At 39.5% G+C, this 18,520-nt stretch overlaps 1 protein-coding gene across 3 annotated transcripts in view; it reads left to right on the top strand.

Moving 5' to 3' along the window:
* Positions 1 to 18,520, top strand: part of LOC126419823 (splicing factor, suppressor of white-apricot homolog) — a 161,813-nt gene that overhangs the window by 71,268 nt on the left and 72,025 nt on the right. The window lies entirely within an intron of this gene.

Genomic DNA, 18,520 nt, shown 5'->3' with positions numbered 1-18,520 from the left:
CTCTTTGTACAGAGAGAAAATTGAAATATGAGAACAATAATTCTTTGCTTTCATTGTTGCTTAGCAGATTACTCTGGTAACATAAGACTGATATTGTTAGTTCACACAGAGAAATAACAAAATAAAAAAAGTTTTGCATTTTGCTTTATTTTGAGTGCACAGATTATCAAAGTTCCATACATGCATTAATATCCTACACTAAGTAAGTTTGACTTTGGAATCTGTTTTCACCATATTTTTCACATAATTATGCCTCCTGTTATGACAGCTAATTACATATGGGGGAGCTTGACAGAAAAGCGTGTAATTTAATGAGGTGATGAATACAAAAACTAAACTCTCTTCAGTTCTGTAGAGAGGAAGACGATTGAATGCCCAAAGAATAAAAAGTATACCTTTGTCTTGCTGTAGGTCACAGAGTACAACACCTTTAAATTATATTGTAATATAATAAACTTGCTACATTCGAGGTGTAAAAATGAAACAGGTTTGCCACATTGCCCCCAACATAGGTTAAAATTAGACAGGATCATTTCAACCTACTTTCAAATTTAATTTTCATAAATTGACATTATGAACATTACCATAACAGAGTGAGTCAACTGGTTAGTTGAACTGACAGATTAAGTGAAAATATTATGAAAAGGAAAGTTGCTACTGACCATATAGCGGAGATGCTGAGTCACAGATAGGTACAGCAAAAAGACTGTTACAAATAAAGCTTTCGGCCAGTAAGGCCTTCGTCAAAATTAGACACACACACACACACACACACACACACACACACACACGTTTGAGTGAGTGAGTGTGTGTGTGTGTGTGTGTGTGTGTGTGTGTGTGTGTGTGTGTGTGATCGATTTTTAATGAAGGCCTTACTGGCCGAAAGCTTTATTTGTGGCAGTCTTTTTTTTTTTTTGTCTCAGCATTTCCGCTTTATAGTGAGTAGCAACTTTCTTTCTCATAATATTGTTACATTCCATCCTGGATTTTCCACTGTTAGATTAAGTGAAAATTTACACACACATTTTACAGACTTGACACGCAAGTTTTGAAACAAAACTTCGCACATATGCAAATAAATTACATTAATACCTATAACAAAAGAAAATTGATATCAGATAAAAGTATTTAAGCTGAAAGATATCACTATTGCTAGGGACTGCAAGATGTAGCACGTATTTTTTGCAAATTTTGCATCTGTTTTTGTCAAAATTTGCATATATAATTTTTGTTTGTAAATGATTAGATGCTCAAATTTAAAATGTTGTCTTGCTACATTAGTGGAGAGAAGCAAAGCCATAGTTCTTTGATTGGGGCGCTGTTTGATTGGGGCGCTGTTTGATTGGGGCGCTGTTTGATTGGGGCGCTGTTTGATTGGGGCGCTGTTTGATTGGGGCGCTGTTTGATTGGGACGCTGTTTGATTGGGACGCTGTTTGATTGGGACGCTGTTTGATTGGGACGCTGTTTGATTGGGACGCTGTTTGATTGGGACGCTGTTTGATTGGGACGCTGTTTGATTGGGACGCTGTTTGATTGGGACGCTGTTTGATTGGGACGCTGTTTGATTGGGACGCTGTTTGGTTTTGCAAGAATGTCCAACAGCTTTTTTCCCTGAAATGAACATTGTTTTCTTCGTTTGACTGTACTTAAGTTTTTAACAAATGATCTATGGAAAGGAGTACTGTTTTTCTGCCATTGACCTGGATGCATTTCTTATATAGGATGTTTCTAGACATTATTTGCCTTTTCCCACCCAATTTGAAATTTACAAAATCTACAGAATAATGAGTTCGACCTTCGTGGGCCTTTCATAGCTGTGTGATCCATGCTTGGCAATGTCACGGGTAGAACTGAAAAGGCTCTTAGCAGAGATGTAGAACCAAAAATAACTCTATTTTAACATTTGGGAAATAATTTCAACGCAGTTGAAAAACGTGATAGGTTTTCTTTTCCAGTCGCTAAGGTGCAGAGCACAGACGCTATACTTGTATAGTGGCAGATGACCGTGATTGTGAACAAACAAGAATTTCGACTGCCAGAGTGGCGTGGAGAAAGAAGCACTGCCACCCTCTTCCTCTTGGAGGGCAGTAGCTTAGATCCGTTCTCTGTAAAAGCAGAACTGACACAAGGATCGCTGATCTCTTCTGGTGTTGTAAGGGTCATATTAGAAATTCGTGATGGGCCAGGGTTACACTCTGGCTGCTGAAACATGTCACTTCAAGGTCACTCCCCAAGCAACATGGAGTTGGTAATATAACTAACAAACAAGTGAGGAATGCGAGGTGCCGCATCTTCTGAACCAATAACAGCACTGAACAAAAGCTGGTTCTGGTGGTCGCTGCCAGTTGCCAGCTTCCGTGGAAACGTCGTATGTTAGTGCGCGAACGCCTGCTGTTGTGTTGTGTTACTGCCTCAACTACAGTGTTTGTTTGTTAAAAAATGTCGCCAAAATGATGTCGTTCACCAAGGACAATCTGTTGCACCGCAGAGTGCCATTAAATAGTCTGACCTTGGAATTGATATGGAGGACGCATGAGTTTTATGAACAAGAAAAAGAATTTGTTTCTGTTCATGGACACGTCGATTCCTGCCAATAAAGTTTTAGAGCGTACCTTGAAAACTCAGTGTAAGAACAGTTGTAAGGAAAGGCGTGCTACTTCATGACTTACAAGACAGTGAAGTAAACAGTGTGGAAGAAAGCCCCTGTGGGAGAAACAGTGTGGTTTTAAGTACTTCGGGAAAGGAAAAAAAGCAGCCTCATCCTGTTACAGATATTGATTCTTTACAATCCGATGCAATTCGTCGGCACATATAAGGATACTATAAAAGGAAAGAATACCCCACAATAGTGAAGTTGCTAATTTCTTTAAAAGAAAGTGAACTTTCCTCGGAGGGAGGGATCACTTAAGAGGATATTAAAAAGTATGGGCTTCCATTTTAAAAAAGTTAGATGGACGAAAAAAGCTCATGTCGTTGCAGCTCGTACCATTTTCTTATACAAAATTGTGGGAAAGGACATACACTCAGTCAGATGGTTAGACGAAACCTGGGCCAATGCTGGAGAATCAGTTGAGAAATGCAGGACAGATGATACTCCAAATAGCAGCAGTCATCAGCCAACAGGAATGGGATCCCGATTGTGGTCCATGCAGGATCTTCAAATGGCTTTGTACCTGAAGGACTTCTAGTATTCTGATAAAAAAAACTGGTGACTATCATGAAGGTATGGACCACCCACGGTTTCTACAATGGTTTAAAAATTTGTTGCTCCAGTTCAGTGTTTCGACAGTGTTTATGATGGACAATGCGCCATACCATTCCGCGATTTTAGATAAAACACCCACCACTAGTGACTGTAAAGAAACTATGGTGCAGTGGTTGGAGGCGAGAGACCTTACTGCAGACATGAGCATGACAAAGCTGCTATTGTACCTGCTTGCAAAAGAAAGTAAGCCTGTGAACCTAAATACATTGTAGATGAAATTACAAGCGAACAGGGTCACTTGGTAATTAGGCTACTGTTTTATCACTGCCATTTTAATCCAATTGTGTTGGTTTGGAGTAAAGTCAATGCGTATATTAGAAGTAACAACAAGACTTCTACTATAACAGAAGTGAAAAGACTGCTGCGTGAAGGTCTTGCTGCTGTAGATGCTACCTCATGGAGGAAACAAGTAGACCATGTTGCTAAACTCATAAGAGAAGCACAGACTATAGATGGCATTATAAATGAAAACAAACAATTAATGATTTATGATGATGATGATGATGATGATGATGCTGACGAAGACAGTCAACGGTTTTGGTGCCGATTCCGATGATAGTGAAGGAGAACTGGGTGGAATTGCGCTATTGGCATCGTAAATTGGTGAGTGTAAATGTGTACAGAATTAATTCTTTCTCCCTGTAATAGGGTAGGCTATGCATGTTTTGCTTTATTTCTTTCTATGAGTGTGGATAGTGTGTTCTTTGGTATGCTTAGGTTTACTTTATTATACAACGTTTTACGTGCGGCCATTACGGTAACTATTTGGAACGACTTTCCATAGATTTGTCATTAACTTTGGGTGTTTTTATTTCCTGGTTTCATATACTATCAAACGCTTAGTCTCCGTCGTCATTCTCTCCATTGTTAGAAAAACGTATTTTGTTGCACTTACGTATAAACGTTGATTGTAGCTTACATTTACGAAACATACTTCGGAGTTGTGGGCGTGTGTGGTGGCAGCTATTGCAATCCTCGCATTCGCAGTATAGCCAACCACACGAGAGGTGTCAAGTGACATGTTTCACCGGCCTGGGTAGTCACTTCACTCATTCAAGGAGAAAAAAAAAAAAAAAAAAAAAAAAAAAAACCCACCAGCAACATACAACATAAATCATTCAGGAACAGCTACTACGCAATTACTTGTTGATATTGGCAGAGTATTGTTAATGATGTAGTTCAGGCCCAACCTCTTATGGTATTTGATGCATCCACGGGTCAAAACATCCGCCACCTAGTTTGCCACATTAAAATTAGATAATTTCGGCTTTTTGCATTTTGAGGCAGAATTTGCGTGTGTTTTGCATTTATTGCAAAATGTGCATTTTACCAGCCCCTATTACTTTTTTCAGTGCATTAAATCATCAGTTTCAGTAGTTTTGTTAAGGATTATTTTGTTTGAGTTAAAATATTTTTGCATAAACTGGTATAAAGCTATTTTTAGTGTAGAATAGAGTTTGTTAGTAGTGAGTTTAAAAAAAAAAAAAAAAAAGGCTATGACAATATAAGGGGAGGTCAGAAACAGTCTTGTAAGGATATTGCAGGGTAGGTTGTGTAGAGAAATAAAAGTTAAGGGAAAAATTTGATACGCTTCACCATTTATGAGTCAATTAGCATTGGAGTTAGCCAGTCACTGATGTGCACGTAAATTCAAGTGGCCTGCCAGATACAATTAGTGTTGGCTGTTCTCGTGGCATAGATGGTGGTTCAAGAGACCAATCAGCCTTTGGCTCAGTTTCAGTCCTTACTATCATCCCATGTCTAGTTTTTGTATGGTGTTCTTGTTTGGTTTGAGGAAACCAAATGAAGGATATGTTTGGTGACACCATCTCTGGCAGGCCAGTTGAATTTGCATGCACTTGTACTTATTGGGTGACTACAATGACAGTTAACTTGGAAACTGTGAAACATATCAAATTGTTTTTGTAATAGAAAATCTCATATAAGATGTGAAACAAATACTAACAAAGAGATAGAGGGGCTGGCCAGTACTTACCTCAGCTCAGTACAGCCGATAGATACACATAAAACAGAACTGAAAATTTACATTCCTAGCTTTCGGAACTTTTTTCCTTCATCAGGGAGGATCTCCTCCCTGATGAAGGAAAAAAGTTCCGAAAGCTAGGAATGTAAATTTTCAGTTCTGTTTTATGTGTATCTATCGGCTGTACTGAGCTGAGGTAAGTACTGGCCAGCCCCTCTATCTCTTTGTTAGTATTTGTTTTTGTAATAGTTATCTCTCAGCACAACCTACACTGCAACACCCTTATAAGCTTTTCATATTGTTTCTGATCGTCCTGTACATGTTACATGAATAATTATATAGAAAGATATGTACATATTTTCATATTTCATATTTGCCCTAGAGTGCTTGCTGATTTGAAAGGACAGTTAGTTACTACTGTTTTCAGTATCATGATTACAAGTTTTGCTTCATATGAACATCGGTCTTTGGTTTTCACAACATTGTTACAATCTGTAAAATTTGGTTTTGATGATGCCAGGTTGATTATGGCTCTAGTAGCTTTTTATTCAGGGACAAGTTATTTTCCGATCTGATACTAGTCTGGTAGCTGTGGGGAAAGTACCCTTAAAACCAACAGCAGATAGGCTTCTGGCATCATAATACCTGGATACATGGCTTACATAAGACATGTTGGACATCAGTATTATGAAAAGGAAAGTTGCTACTCACCATACAGCGGAGGTGCTGAGTCGCAGGTAGGCTCAACAAAAAGACTGTCACAAATAAGCTTTCGGACAGCAAGGCCTTCGTAAAAAATAGACGACAGAGGTGTGTGTGTGTGTGTGTGTGTGTGTGTGTGTGTGTGTGTGTGTGTGTGTGTGTGTGTGTGTGTGTGTCCGTCCATTTTTGATGAAGGCCTTGCTGGCTGAAAGCTTATTTGTGACACTTTTTTTGTTGTGCTTATCTGCGACTCAGCACCTCTGCTATATGGTGAGTAGCAACTTTCCTTTCCATAATATTGTTTCATTCCATCCTGGATTTTCCATTGTTTGAAATGTTGGACATCAGGTAGCCAGGATATTTTGACACAGCGACATGGAGTGGCATCAGGCATTGTCGGCATGAAACATGACTAGCCTAAAGGTGCATTTCATACTGCTGATATTAGTATTCGATGGATATGTTTTGACAAAGCATTTCACAGTAAGCTGGCAGAGTATTTTTTAATTGTTAATGTTATATGGAGGTTTGCTGCCTGGAAAATATCAGTTCAAAACATTTCCAGCCGCTTCCTTTTGCATCACTGGGTATGTGTCACTTGCTCACCTCTTGCAGTCATTTTCTGTCTAATTTATACAGTGGCTGGGTAAACATAGCATCTGTAGAAACAGTCAACACACAGCACTTTTGCTCACATTGTTAGACTTTTAACTGCCTTTGTGACACAGTGGAAACGCGTGTACAGTTACATGGCAGGTGATTCAAAAAGCCATTTAAGAGTGTTTACAAGTGCATGGCCAAGTGTGTACTTCCAGAGAATCTTCAATCCACAAAGCTCTCATGGCAAAGTAAGTCATCCAAATAAGGTAAGTTTCATTCACTTTAAACTGACAATAAAATTAACATATGCATGCCTATGTGACGTGAAATGTCATGAGCACTTGTAAAGTAAACATCGCAGTCACCAACACACATTTGTTGATAGAAATGTTCCATACCTAATGCAAACATAATGAGCTACACATTCACCTAACAAAATTTGGACATAGCAAATAAAAATGAACAGAAATCATCAATGAAACAAAACTAAACTTATAGCCAGGCCTGTTGGCATGTATAGCATTCTTTGTGACTTGGAAGACCCAAGCTAATTATTTTGGTACATGTTTGCAAGTTGGACCTGGACAATCATGCCTTTTTTTAGTGGTAATGCTATTGGCCCTTCACAGACAAACTCTGTACTGAGTTTTTTATCAAAAAATTCAGAGAATAAATACCGGACGCAATCACATCCAATTGGGACAAGATAACTTACCATTGACAAATAGACCATAATTGCAGTTCATTAGCATTGCACACACCTAATGATTACAAATTATGGAAGTACCTTACCTCCCCGCCTCCTAAGTCTACACCACAAGTTACCACAGAAAAAAGTCACACGGAGTGAGATCTGGTGATTGGGGAGGTCATTTCATGAAACAGCTGTCCCCTTCTGTCCAACTAATTAACGTGAGGTTCCTAATTACAATTCTTATGCTAATATGAGAAAGCAAAACATGTTACTTACTAACACACAGAAAAACAGTAAACACCAAATCACATACATTCATGTGAGGAAATTATATACATCTGTATGATGTGACTCATGTCCTATGCATTTGTTTATATATACATGGTGTACATAGTGTCCAGGAACACTTTCAATTATTTATTGGACAAGAACAAAACATTGTACAAATATCATACATATGTCATTTTGAAGAGAAACCCTGAAAGTTTTTTTTTTTCATGTATACCACGACAGCTTAGTTTCGTAATTTTCCGATAGTCAGTGCTAGTCACAAACATGGCAAGTTCAGGTGCGGAGTGAGCTTTCTGTGTTGGAGTTAGACAAAAACAAGTGTGCTACAACTGTTGAACGGATGTTTAGAACCAAGTATGGTAAGAAGCCACCAACAAGGGAAGCCATTTACCACGGGCACAACAAATTGATGGGTTGCTTGTGCCCGACAAAGAGAAGTGGCCGTCCAAGTGTGAGTGAAGTGAATGTGGAGCACATACGAGAGAGATTCATAAGGAGTCCAAAGAAATCGGAGCATTGTGCATCCTGTGAACTCGAAATGGCTCCAATGACAATGTGGGCAGTCCTTTGACAGAAGCTGTCTATGAAACCATTGAAATTGGAACTACTGGGTACCTGAACATGGAGCGGCCACATTGATGGTTCGCCCATGCTACAGAAGGGAACAGCTGTTCCATGAAATGGCCTCCCCAATCACCAGATCTCACTCCGTGTGACTTCTTTCTGTGGGGACATATTGAAGATCTGGTGTATGTACTGCCTCTACCACAAGACGTAGCAGAGCTCCGGGAGAGAATACGGGAAGCAACTGCCGCAGTCGATGATGCCATGCTGGGACGGGTATGGCAAGAATTCAATTACCATATTGACATCTGCCAGGTCACTCATGGTTTGCATATCGAATGTTTGTAAAATATATATTTCAGAGTTTCTCTTCAAAATGCAATATGTATGACATCTGTACAATGTTTAGTTCTCGTGCAATGAATAATTGAAAGTGTTCTTGGACTTATTGTACACCCTGTAGAATGGTTTGCTGTCAAATGGTTCAGTAATTCTCCAGCATAATACCTGGTTTACCTCTCTGGAGACAGTAGGTCGAGGGTGGAGTAGGATGCCCAATTAAAAGGTTCATGACCTATGACATCAAATTTGCACTCTTTAATAGTGGATTACCCCAGGGCATACCTAGCCAGCAGATCAGCTCAGTCTTGGTCATCAGTGTGACAGTCCAGCTACTTTCTCTTCAGTGGTGCTTATCATGTCCTTGAAAGAGCAAGGGCTTAAGGTGGTGTGACATGTGGAGCTTGGATTTGGATCCCACCATCTGCATGTGTACCTGCAGACAGAACAGGCCATGGCCTTCATCTGAAGCTAGCAAATTTATCTTAAAGGTACGGCCCCCTACTCGTGAAACAAAAATTCCACCAGAGAAGCTGATCATAGTGTTCTTCTCTGCAAGGAAGTCAGTGCCAGTTATGTAATCAGTCACAAGGCTATCGACAATGAGGAAATGGTGAAACGTTACCTGTGCATCCAGCTGCACTTCAAGGTGGCTTGCAGCCCAGCAGCATTACCACTTGTAACTAGAGCACTGAGGATTCTGCATGCTTTAACAGGCAATGTCGGCACCTCTTTGCATTTGGAAATTTGTCTTGAACAAGGTGGTTAAAGTTAGTCAGAGTATCAATTCTGTCACTCTGTTGTAAAGGGATAGACGTACCAGTGTCCCACAGTTTGAAGTTATTCTAGAGCTCTGAAATTTCGTGATGCATTGGTTGCATGGTTGCAACCCCCCCCCCCCCCCCCCTGCCCTTGCCCCCCACCTCCACCCCCCCACGCGGATCATCTTGGCCATAGTTACATTCCTCTACTCATTGTTCCAAAACTTTGGAAACACACACTTTCATGTCTTGCAGATGTCCTTGGAGCATCTTCCAGAATTTAGTATTATTTTCTTTACATTTTCAAGGGGGATCATAGCTTCTTCAGTGTCAGATTCACACCCTCACTCACTAGCGGTGTGAATCGGACACTAAAAGAAGTTACAATTTTTGTTAAAATGTCCTCTACGGGTGGGGGACACAACGATGGGTTCAAATGTGAAATCCATTTGACCATGGCATAATAGCCCAGGACATTTTATTAAGTGTTACATTTCTGGCTGTGAATGTTAACATTTTACAATTACTTTGTTGTGGAGTCTGCTGAACAATTTGTTATTTATTATTTTTTTGTTTTATTTGTGATCCAGTTTGAAATTTCTACACATATTGAGGAAATTTGCTCCTCAAGCTTCCCTCTAATATGTCTCTCTATCTTGCCTGAAATATCAGCCATTTGGTGAGATAAAGTTTCAAGAGTTAGGCTGATTTTTCCCTGCTCTCTAGCTAAGTGATTCTGCTCAGCTGTGACTTGATCAGGTTCTTTGATTTTTGATTCTATCACACTAACCTTTCCAGTGACAGAATCTACGAAGTTAATCATTTTTGCAATGCAGGTTTTTTCATTGCTTATAAGAGTCTGTTCTTGGCTCATACAAGTAATGAAGCGTACAATCATCTCTTTAATTTTGCTAACCCGTCAGTCATTTCATGCTTTGTAATCTGTACACTTGCGCTTTTTGGTGTAATTTGAGGTTTGGAAGTTGATGAACAGACATCATATCTGACCTGGACACATTATGACTACATGAATCCGTTGCATACTTGTCAGTTAACAAAATTAATTGAAATTAACCAGTTTCTACTATTTAATGTACAAAAATGAGAAACCTGGTCCTAAGCACTAGTTGGGTGCAACAGTGGCTGATCAGTTTACAAAAACAGTTTTGTAGGACTATGGACAGTAATGTAATTTATACACTACATGCTCTAAATAGCCTTGCTAACTCAAAGGAGGTTGCAAATTTCTACAGGTTATAAAATTCTGCACACTAAACATCAATGCAACGAGAACATGATTCTGCTGTCACAACTCAATGGAGAATTTGCTTCTGTGAAGTTTAAGATAAAGTTGAGAATTATTTCATCTTGCGTACTGAATCCAGGCAAGTTGACTTTTGGATTGTGGTTTTTCTGGTGAAATTTTTGTGCTGGTCTTCATCCAACTCTGCCTAGTTCATGTAACAAAATGGATTGTAGTCAGATTTAAATTGATAGTTGAGACTTCAAGTGTTGGAGTTGGTTTCCTCCAATTTCCTCCAATGAGAACACTCAGTGTCACATCTACAGTGTTTGCTGTGGCCAAACTACCACAACAATAGGTCAGTTCAATTCCAGTTCTTTGTCCAGCATTCTTCCTTGATGTGTTTGGATTTGTATTTCATTTCATTCGTATTTCGTCACACATGATAACCACACAAACTTCGCACGCCCCCCCCCCCCCCCTCCCCCAACACACACACACACACACACACACACACACACACACAAACACAAACACTGCTAATGAAATACACACATTTCATTACACAGCACTAACCACCCAAGATGTGGTTCAGCATCACAAATACTGTTGTTATAATCACAGAGATTGACTTTCATTAGAAAGCCTTGTACGATGTTACGTGCAACTGAATGTTAGAAGAAGAATTGATCGTTGCAACTTGACCCCCAAAATCATAGTAACAGCCACCTCGTGCAGCGTAGTGGCATAGCACGGTGGTTAGCCTTTAAACCTTACTTGTAAAAGGACATAGGTTCAAATCTCTTCAAACAAAGCAAATTTATTTTATTTCTAAATCTAGTCAAAAGACTTTGATTATTATTTTTATTCAGTTAATTGGTTTAACGGTATTTTTTAATTCTAGTACTTTGCTAAGTCATTTTCATAATCATATTGGCTTTTTTATTTGCTCATATTTTTCTCCAATCATGCTGTTTTCATTTGGGATCTGCCTGTTTTTCCTATAATCCGCAACAAAGGGCCAACCAGGACTCCTCATTTGTTAGTAACAGCGAGTGTCACCAGTTTGAGGATAGTTTCAAGTAATCAATGATAAAGAGAAATTAAAGTTTGCTTTTAGCAATGAAACTGACATTTTGTGTTTTGAGTTTGCTTGCAGAGGTTAGCTTCATTCGCCATGATCAAAGTAATTGTGATTTTAGTTCTGTTGCAGATTGTTGACTTCCATTGTCTCATATACATTGTACATCATGAGGCTGTGGTTAGGTTAGGACATGAGTTTAAGTTCAGGACTACAAAATACGTCGTCTGTGGTAGTTCAGCCATGGGCAGCTTAAAATCAGCTGTCGACAGAGCATCTCACATTTCTCTCATACCTCCCAGTGGCTGCTTCAAACATTGCTGTTGTTGTTGTTGTTGTTGTTGTTGTGGTCTTCAGTCCTGAGACTGGTTTGATGCAGCTCTCCATGCTACTCTATCCTGTGCAAGCTTCATCATCTCCCAGTACCTACTGCAACCTACATCCTTCTGAATCTGCTTAGTGTATTCATCTCTTGGTCTCCCTCTATGATTTTTACCCTCCACACTGCCCTCCAATACTAAATTGGTGATCCCTTGATGCCTCAGAACATGTCCTACCAACTGATCCCTTCTTCTGGTCAAGTTGTGCCAGAAACTTCTCTTCTCCCCAATCCTATTCAATACTTCCTCATTAGTTGTGTGATCTACCCATCTAATCTTCAGCATTCTTCTGTAGCACCACATTTTGAAAGCTTCTAATCTCTTCTTGTCCAAACTATTTATCGTCCATGTTTCACTTCCATACATGGCTACACTCCATACAAATACTCTCAGAAACGACTTCTTGACACTTAAATCTATACTCGATTTTAACAAATTTCTCTTCTTCAGAAACGCTTTCCTTGCCATTGCCAGTCTACATTTTATATCCTCTCTACTTCGACCATCATCAGTTATTTTGCTCCCCAAATAGCAAAACTCCTTTACTACTTTAAGTGTCTCAATTCCTAATCTAATTCTCTCAGCATCACCCTACTTAATTCGACTACATTCCATTATCCTCATTTTGCTTTTGTTGATGTTCATCTTATATCCTCCTTTCAAGACACTGTCCATTCCATTCAACTGCTCTTCCAAGTCCTTTGCTGTCTCTGACAGAATTACAATGTCATCGGCGAACCTCAAAGTTTTTATTTCTTCTCCATGGATTTTAATACCTACTCCGAATTTTTCTTTTGTTTCCTTTACTGCTTGGTCAATATACAGATTGAACAACATCGGGGAGAGGCTACAACCCTGTCTCACTCCCTTCCCAACCACTGCTTCCCTTTCATGTCCCTCGACTGTTATAACTGCCATCTGGTTTCTGTACAAATTGTAAATAGCCTTTCGCTCCCTGTATTTACCCCTGCCACCTTTAGAATTTGAAAGAGAGTATTCCAGTCAACATTGTCAAAAGCTTTCTCCAAGTCTACAAATGCTAGAAACGTAGGTTTGCCTTTCCTTAATCTTTCTTCTAAGATAAGTCGTAAGGTTAGTATTGCCTCACGTGTTCCAGCGTTTCTTCGGAATCCAAACTGATCTTCCCCGAGGTTGGCTTCTACTAGTTTTTCCATTCGTCTGTAAATAATTCGCGTTAATATTTTGCAGCTGTGACTTATTAAACTGATAGTTCGGTAATTTTCACATCTGTCAACACCTGCTTTCTTTGGGATTGGAATTATTATATTCTTCTTGAAGTCTGAGGGTATTTCGCCTGTTTCATACATCTTGCTTACCAGATGGTAGAGTTTTGTCAGGACTGGCTCTCCCAAGGCCGTCAGTAGTTCCAATGGAATGTTGTCTACTCCGGGGGGCCTTGTTTCGACTCAGGTCTTTCAGTGCTCTGTCAAACTCTTCACGCAGTATCGTATCTCCCATTTCATCTTCATCTACATCCTCTTCCATTTCCATAATATTGTCCTCAAGTACATCGCCCTTGTACAGATCCTCTATATACTCCTTCCACCTTTCTGCTTTCCCTTCTTTACTTAGAACTGCGATTCCATCTGAGCTCTTGATATTCATACAAGTCGTTCTCTTTTCTCCAAAGGTCTCTTTAATTTTCCTGTAGGCCCTTGTGGGATAAGCATCTACATCCTTACATTTGTCCTCTAGCCATCCCTGTTTAGCCATTTTGCACTTCCTGTTGATCTCATTTTTGAGACGTTTGTATTCCATTTTGCCTGCTTCATTTACTGCATTTTTATATTTTCTCCTTTCATCAATTAAATTCAGTATTTCTTCTGTTACCCAAGGATTTCTACTAGCCCTCGTCTTTTTACCTACTTGATCCTCTGCTGCCTTCACTACTTCATCCCTCAAAGCTACCCATTCTTCTTCTACTGTATTTCTTTCCCCCATTCCTGTCAATTATTCCCTTATGCTCTCCCTGAAACTCTGTACAACCTCTGGTTCTTTCAGTTTATCCAGGTCCCATCTCCTTAAATTCCCACCTTTTTGCAGTTTCTTCAGTTTTAATCTACAGGCCATAACCAATAGATTGTGGTCAGAGTCCACATCTGCCCCTGGAAATTTACAATTTACAATTTAAAACCTGGTTCCTCAATCTCTGTCGTACCATTATATAGCCTATCTGAAACCTGTCAGTATCTCCAGGCTTCTTCGACGTATACAGCCTTCTTTTATGATTCTTGAACCAAGTGTTAGCTATGATTAAGTTGTGCTCTGTGCAAAATTCTATCAGGCAGCTTCCTCTTTCATTTCTTACCCCAAATCCATATTCACCTACTACGTTTCCTTCTCTCCCTTTTCCTACTACCGAATTCCAGTCACCCATGACTATTAAATTTTCATCTCTCTTCACTATCTGAATAATTTCTTTTATTTCATCATATATTTCTTCAATTTCTTCGTCATCTGCAGAGCTAGTTGGCATATAAACTTGTACTACTGTAGTAGGTGTGGGCTTCGTGTCTATCTTGGCCACAATAATGCATTCACTATGCTGTTTGCAGTAGCTTACCCGCATTCCTATTTTCCTATTCATTATTAAACCTACTCCTGCATTACCCCTATTTGATTTTGTGTTTATAGCCCTGTAGTCACCTGACCAGAAGTCTTGTTCCTCCTGCCACCGAACTTCACTAATTCCCACTATATCTAACTTTAACCTATCCATTTCCCTTTTTAAATTTTCTAACCTACCTGCCCGATAAAGGGATCTGACATTCCACACTCCGATCCATAGAACACCAGTTTTCTTTCTCCTGATAACGACATCCTCTTGAGTAGTCCCCTCCCGGAGATCCGAATGGGGGACTATTTTACCTCCGGAATATTTTACCCAAGAGGATACAATCATCTTTTAATCATACAGTAAAGCTGCATGCCCTCGGGAAAAATTACGGCTGTAGTTTCCCCTTGCTTTCAGCCATTCACAGTACCAGCACAGCAAGGCCGTTTTGGTTATTGTTACAAGGGCAGATCAGTCAATCATCCAGACTGTTGCCCTTGCAACTACTGAAAAGGCTGCTGCCCCTCTTCAGGAACCACACGTTTGTCTGGCCTCTCAACAGATACCCCTCCATTGTGGTTGCACCTACAGTACGGCCATCTGTATCGCTGAGGCACGCAAGCCTCCCCACCAACGGCAAGGTCCATGGTTCATTGCTGTACGCTGCGCATTAACAACAACCGTCTGTGTTTGTGTGCCGTCTATAATGGAGCAATCTCTGGCAACTGATGTGGCAACACTGTAACGACAAATGACATGAGTTGACTGTCAAGTAATTTTAATCGGACTACAGTTACTTGTCCAACAATAAAATATGTTTACTGCAAGCAACTAAAATTACAGTAACAGCCAACTGTTGATTGTAGGTCTGTTGGAGGTAATTTTTCCAATTGTCCTTGCCACTTCTAACATAAAAAAAATTTAATTAAGGAAAGAAAGAAAACATGTCTTCTGAATATTTACTTATTCCTTACCCTGTATCCTCTTTGCATGTAGAGAAATTTGAAACTCGAGAACAATCATTCTTTGCTTCTGTTGCTTTGTAGCAGATTACTCCGGGAATCTAACGGAAGAAAAATTTTGTGTGCCTTGTGCTTTATTTTTAGCATGTAAATTACTGGAGTCCTGGATATACGCTCATATGCAATACTACATAAGTGGCATTGTTCAGGTAATTGTGCCTCTTGCAGTGGTGCTTAATTACATAGGGCAGAGCTTGACAGAAAAGCAGGCAATTCATAGAATGATTAATGGAAAAAGTAAACTCTGGCGTTGTTTTAATCTCATTAGAGAGGAAGACAATCAAACACCCAAAGAGTGAAAAGATATTGTCTTGGCATCAATTGCAGATTATAAAATTTTTGAATTATATCAAAATAAAATGAACTTGCTAAGCTGGAGGCATAAAAATGAAACTGAGGTAACACACGGCCCAGTACGTTTTCAGTTAACTCAGAACTGAGCAAGAGATGTAATACTATAGTAGCCAAAATAATATCAAATCAAAGGCATTTAGTATTTTGTCAAATTATCATTATCTCTAGGATCCCTGTTTATGAATAACCAGATGTTTTAGGTATTTGAGCAAGAATTATACACATCCAGTTTTTGGTTGCTCTTGTAAGCAAACCATGCAGTGCCATTGTAGTAGTTGTAGTGTAAATATTGTTGAATATTGCCTGTACTGTTCTATTTGAATGTAACAAAATCTCAGTAAGACACACTACAAGGGTCCGTGGGTGAAATGCTGGGAAACGTCTTAAGCGAAAATGATTGTTGACGCCATAGCTGCTGCTTCTGTAAGAGGCGACATGAAGATGCGTTTACGCAAATGGATTCCAAACCCTATAAAAAGAAATAAATTCACTCTTATAATAGATATTTAATTAATTCATGCAGTAACATACAAATTGTGTTTTGGCTATGCAGAAATTAATTGTATTTAAAAAGGACAGTAAAGTGCTTGTTGCTTCAGTCTGCACTGGTATTTAACTACAGAGTTTTCTATGTCATTGCCTACAGTTAGTCATAAGGCATTTCAAAGTTTCATGCAAACACATACCTACAAATCAGATTGTGTCCAGGACATAAATATTTTGAGAGACCCGGCTCTGATTCACATTCCACCTCTGATTCAACTTCACCATTATAATCTCGTAATTTTAGATCTGTAATGTAATGTCATCAACAACCGAAACAGTCCTGGAAGTGGACGGTGCCAAGTTTGTCTCAGACTTCCTGCCTTGTCGTCATCAAGCTCAGTAACACCAACCTTTAATCCTCCACATGTTTATAATAAAATCTTTATCGAGTCACTCGAGCACTCTGCAAAAACATTTCCCTGAAGTTTCAAAAAGACTGATAAACTCTCCTCAAAAGCTCCAGCTTTCTCGGATTAGTTTTCAGCAACTTGAGGCTCCACAGCTGAAACATGATAGTTGCACTAGGAGGAAGAAACAAAAGTTCATTGTTTTACAGCAAAGCACCACATGAGTGGCCAGCACAGTTGTCTGGAGGAAGCACAATCTTGGGATTTTCTTTGCTTATTTTGTGCTTACAGTCATATGCTATACAACAAATTTTACTCCTATCATTTAGGCTTATCGCTGATTTGTATACTCACATTACAGTTTCCATACATTGTTGAAGCTTTCTGAATAGCTAAGCATATTAAGAGTGCCCCTTCTGGCAAGGGGAACCTCGCTGGCTCTGGATCAGATTCGCCTTGTGGATTAACAATGCAGGCCAGCATGACGGCGAGCCTGGGAGTATTTTTTTTTTTTTGACGGTTTTCCACAGCCACCTAGGTAAAGACTGGGCTGGTCTCCCCATCCCACCTCAGATACATGATGTGCATGCTGTGGAACATCTGACATTTGATAAATCACTAGATGCAGACAAAATGGGTACATGGATTTCTTCACAGAAGTCTTCGTGGGGTGGTTGCTGGCTGCAGCATTACAATGTCTTAGTGGGTGGTGACCCCATTGTAATAATAGCCCGTATAAATGTAGATTTGGTTCTTTGTGAATGTTGGAGACATACCATACCATGCCAGTCCCTGATACAGGGCACCGAACAGGAAGAAAGGAAGTTCATTGCAGCTTCACCAGTGACAAGCAACTACAGTTTTTCCATCCCATCAATAATGCCCCGAGTACATTACTTGGTCTTTGCTATGCTTCCCACCTTCGTTTTGTCAGTGTAAGACTTGTCAGGCTTGAGTTAGAAACCATTCCAAATCCATCTGTGTAAAATATGTCACACTTTTCATACCATACCATAAGTGTGCTAAGATAACATTTTTCCAGTCAGTAACGTCTTTTTTCAGGGATCTGGCCTTACCACTGATGTTTCTGATAAACAATTTCCCTTAAGCTGTTGACCCAATCTACAGACACATTCAAATTTTCTGTTCTGGTCTTGCTCAAAGTTTCTAGAGCCTTGCTTGAATTGCTGGTGCACTGAGAGGAATTGACACAATCTTATCTTGATGTGCCCACTGAAATAAAACATTTTGCAGTTAAGTGTGTCTCCCAATTTTTGCTCTATGATGCATTTTTGCTGCTTTTCTTAAGGTGCCTCACAGTGTCGAAGATTTCATTCCAAGAAAGGACACACATTATTTTTGCGACATCATCTTATTTTCTTGATACATTCATATGATTTACAAGTTCTCCATAACTGAAATTATTTTCTCCTTACTATATACAGACATCTTGCAAACTCTAAAAACACACTTTGTCACGACTGGGCTGTTGGTAGGAAACCTCAGTTAACTATATGTGAGGAATATGATCGGCAGTTGGAAGTCAGATAGGAAGTCCAGTTGTTAGCAGCAGCTCACCTTTTCTCTTTTGCTACTTTGTAAATCATTTCTCACCTGCTTACAAGATTTTGTGAGCCGTCCTGAGCTTCACAGGAGAGCACGGCCAATAGAGGGGCAGCACATCGTATGTGCTCCAGTTTTTCAATCACAGATTTTCTCAGCTTAAATGTGTGTGACGTTTATACTCTATAGAATATTTCACAATTCCTGT

This window comes from Schistocerca serialis, chromosome 9 (genome assembly GCF_023864345.2).
Source record: "Schistocerca serialis cubense isolate TAMUIC-IGC-003099 chromosome 9, iqSchSeri2.2, whole genome shotgun sequence".
Classification (NCBI taxonomy): Eukaryota; Metazoa; Arthropoda; class Insecta; order Orthoptera; family Acrididae; genus Schistocerca; species Schistocerca serialis.
Note: the sequence above shows the minus strand (reverse complement) of the source record. Positions and strands in the feature narration are given on the sequence as shown.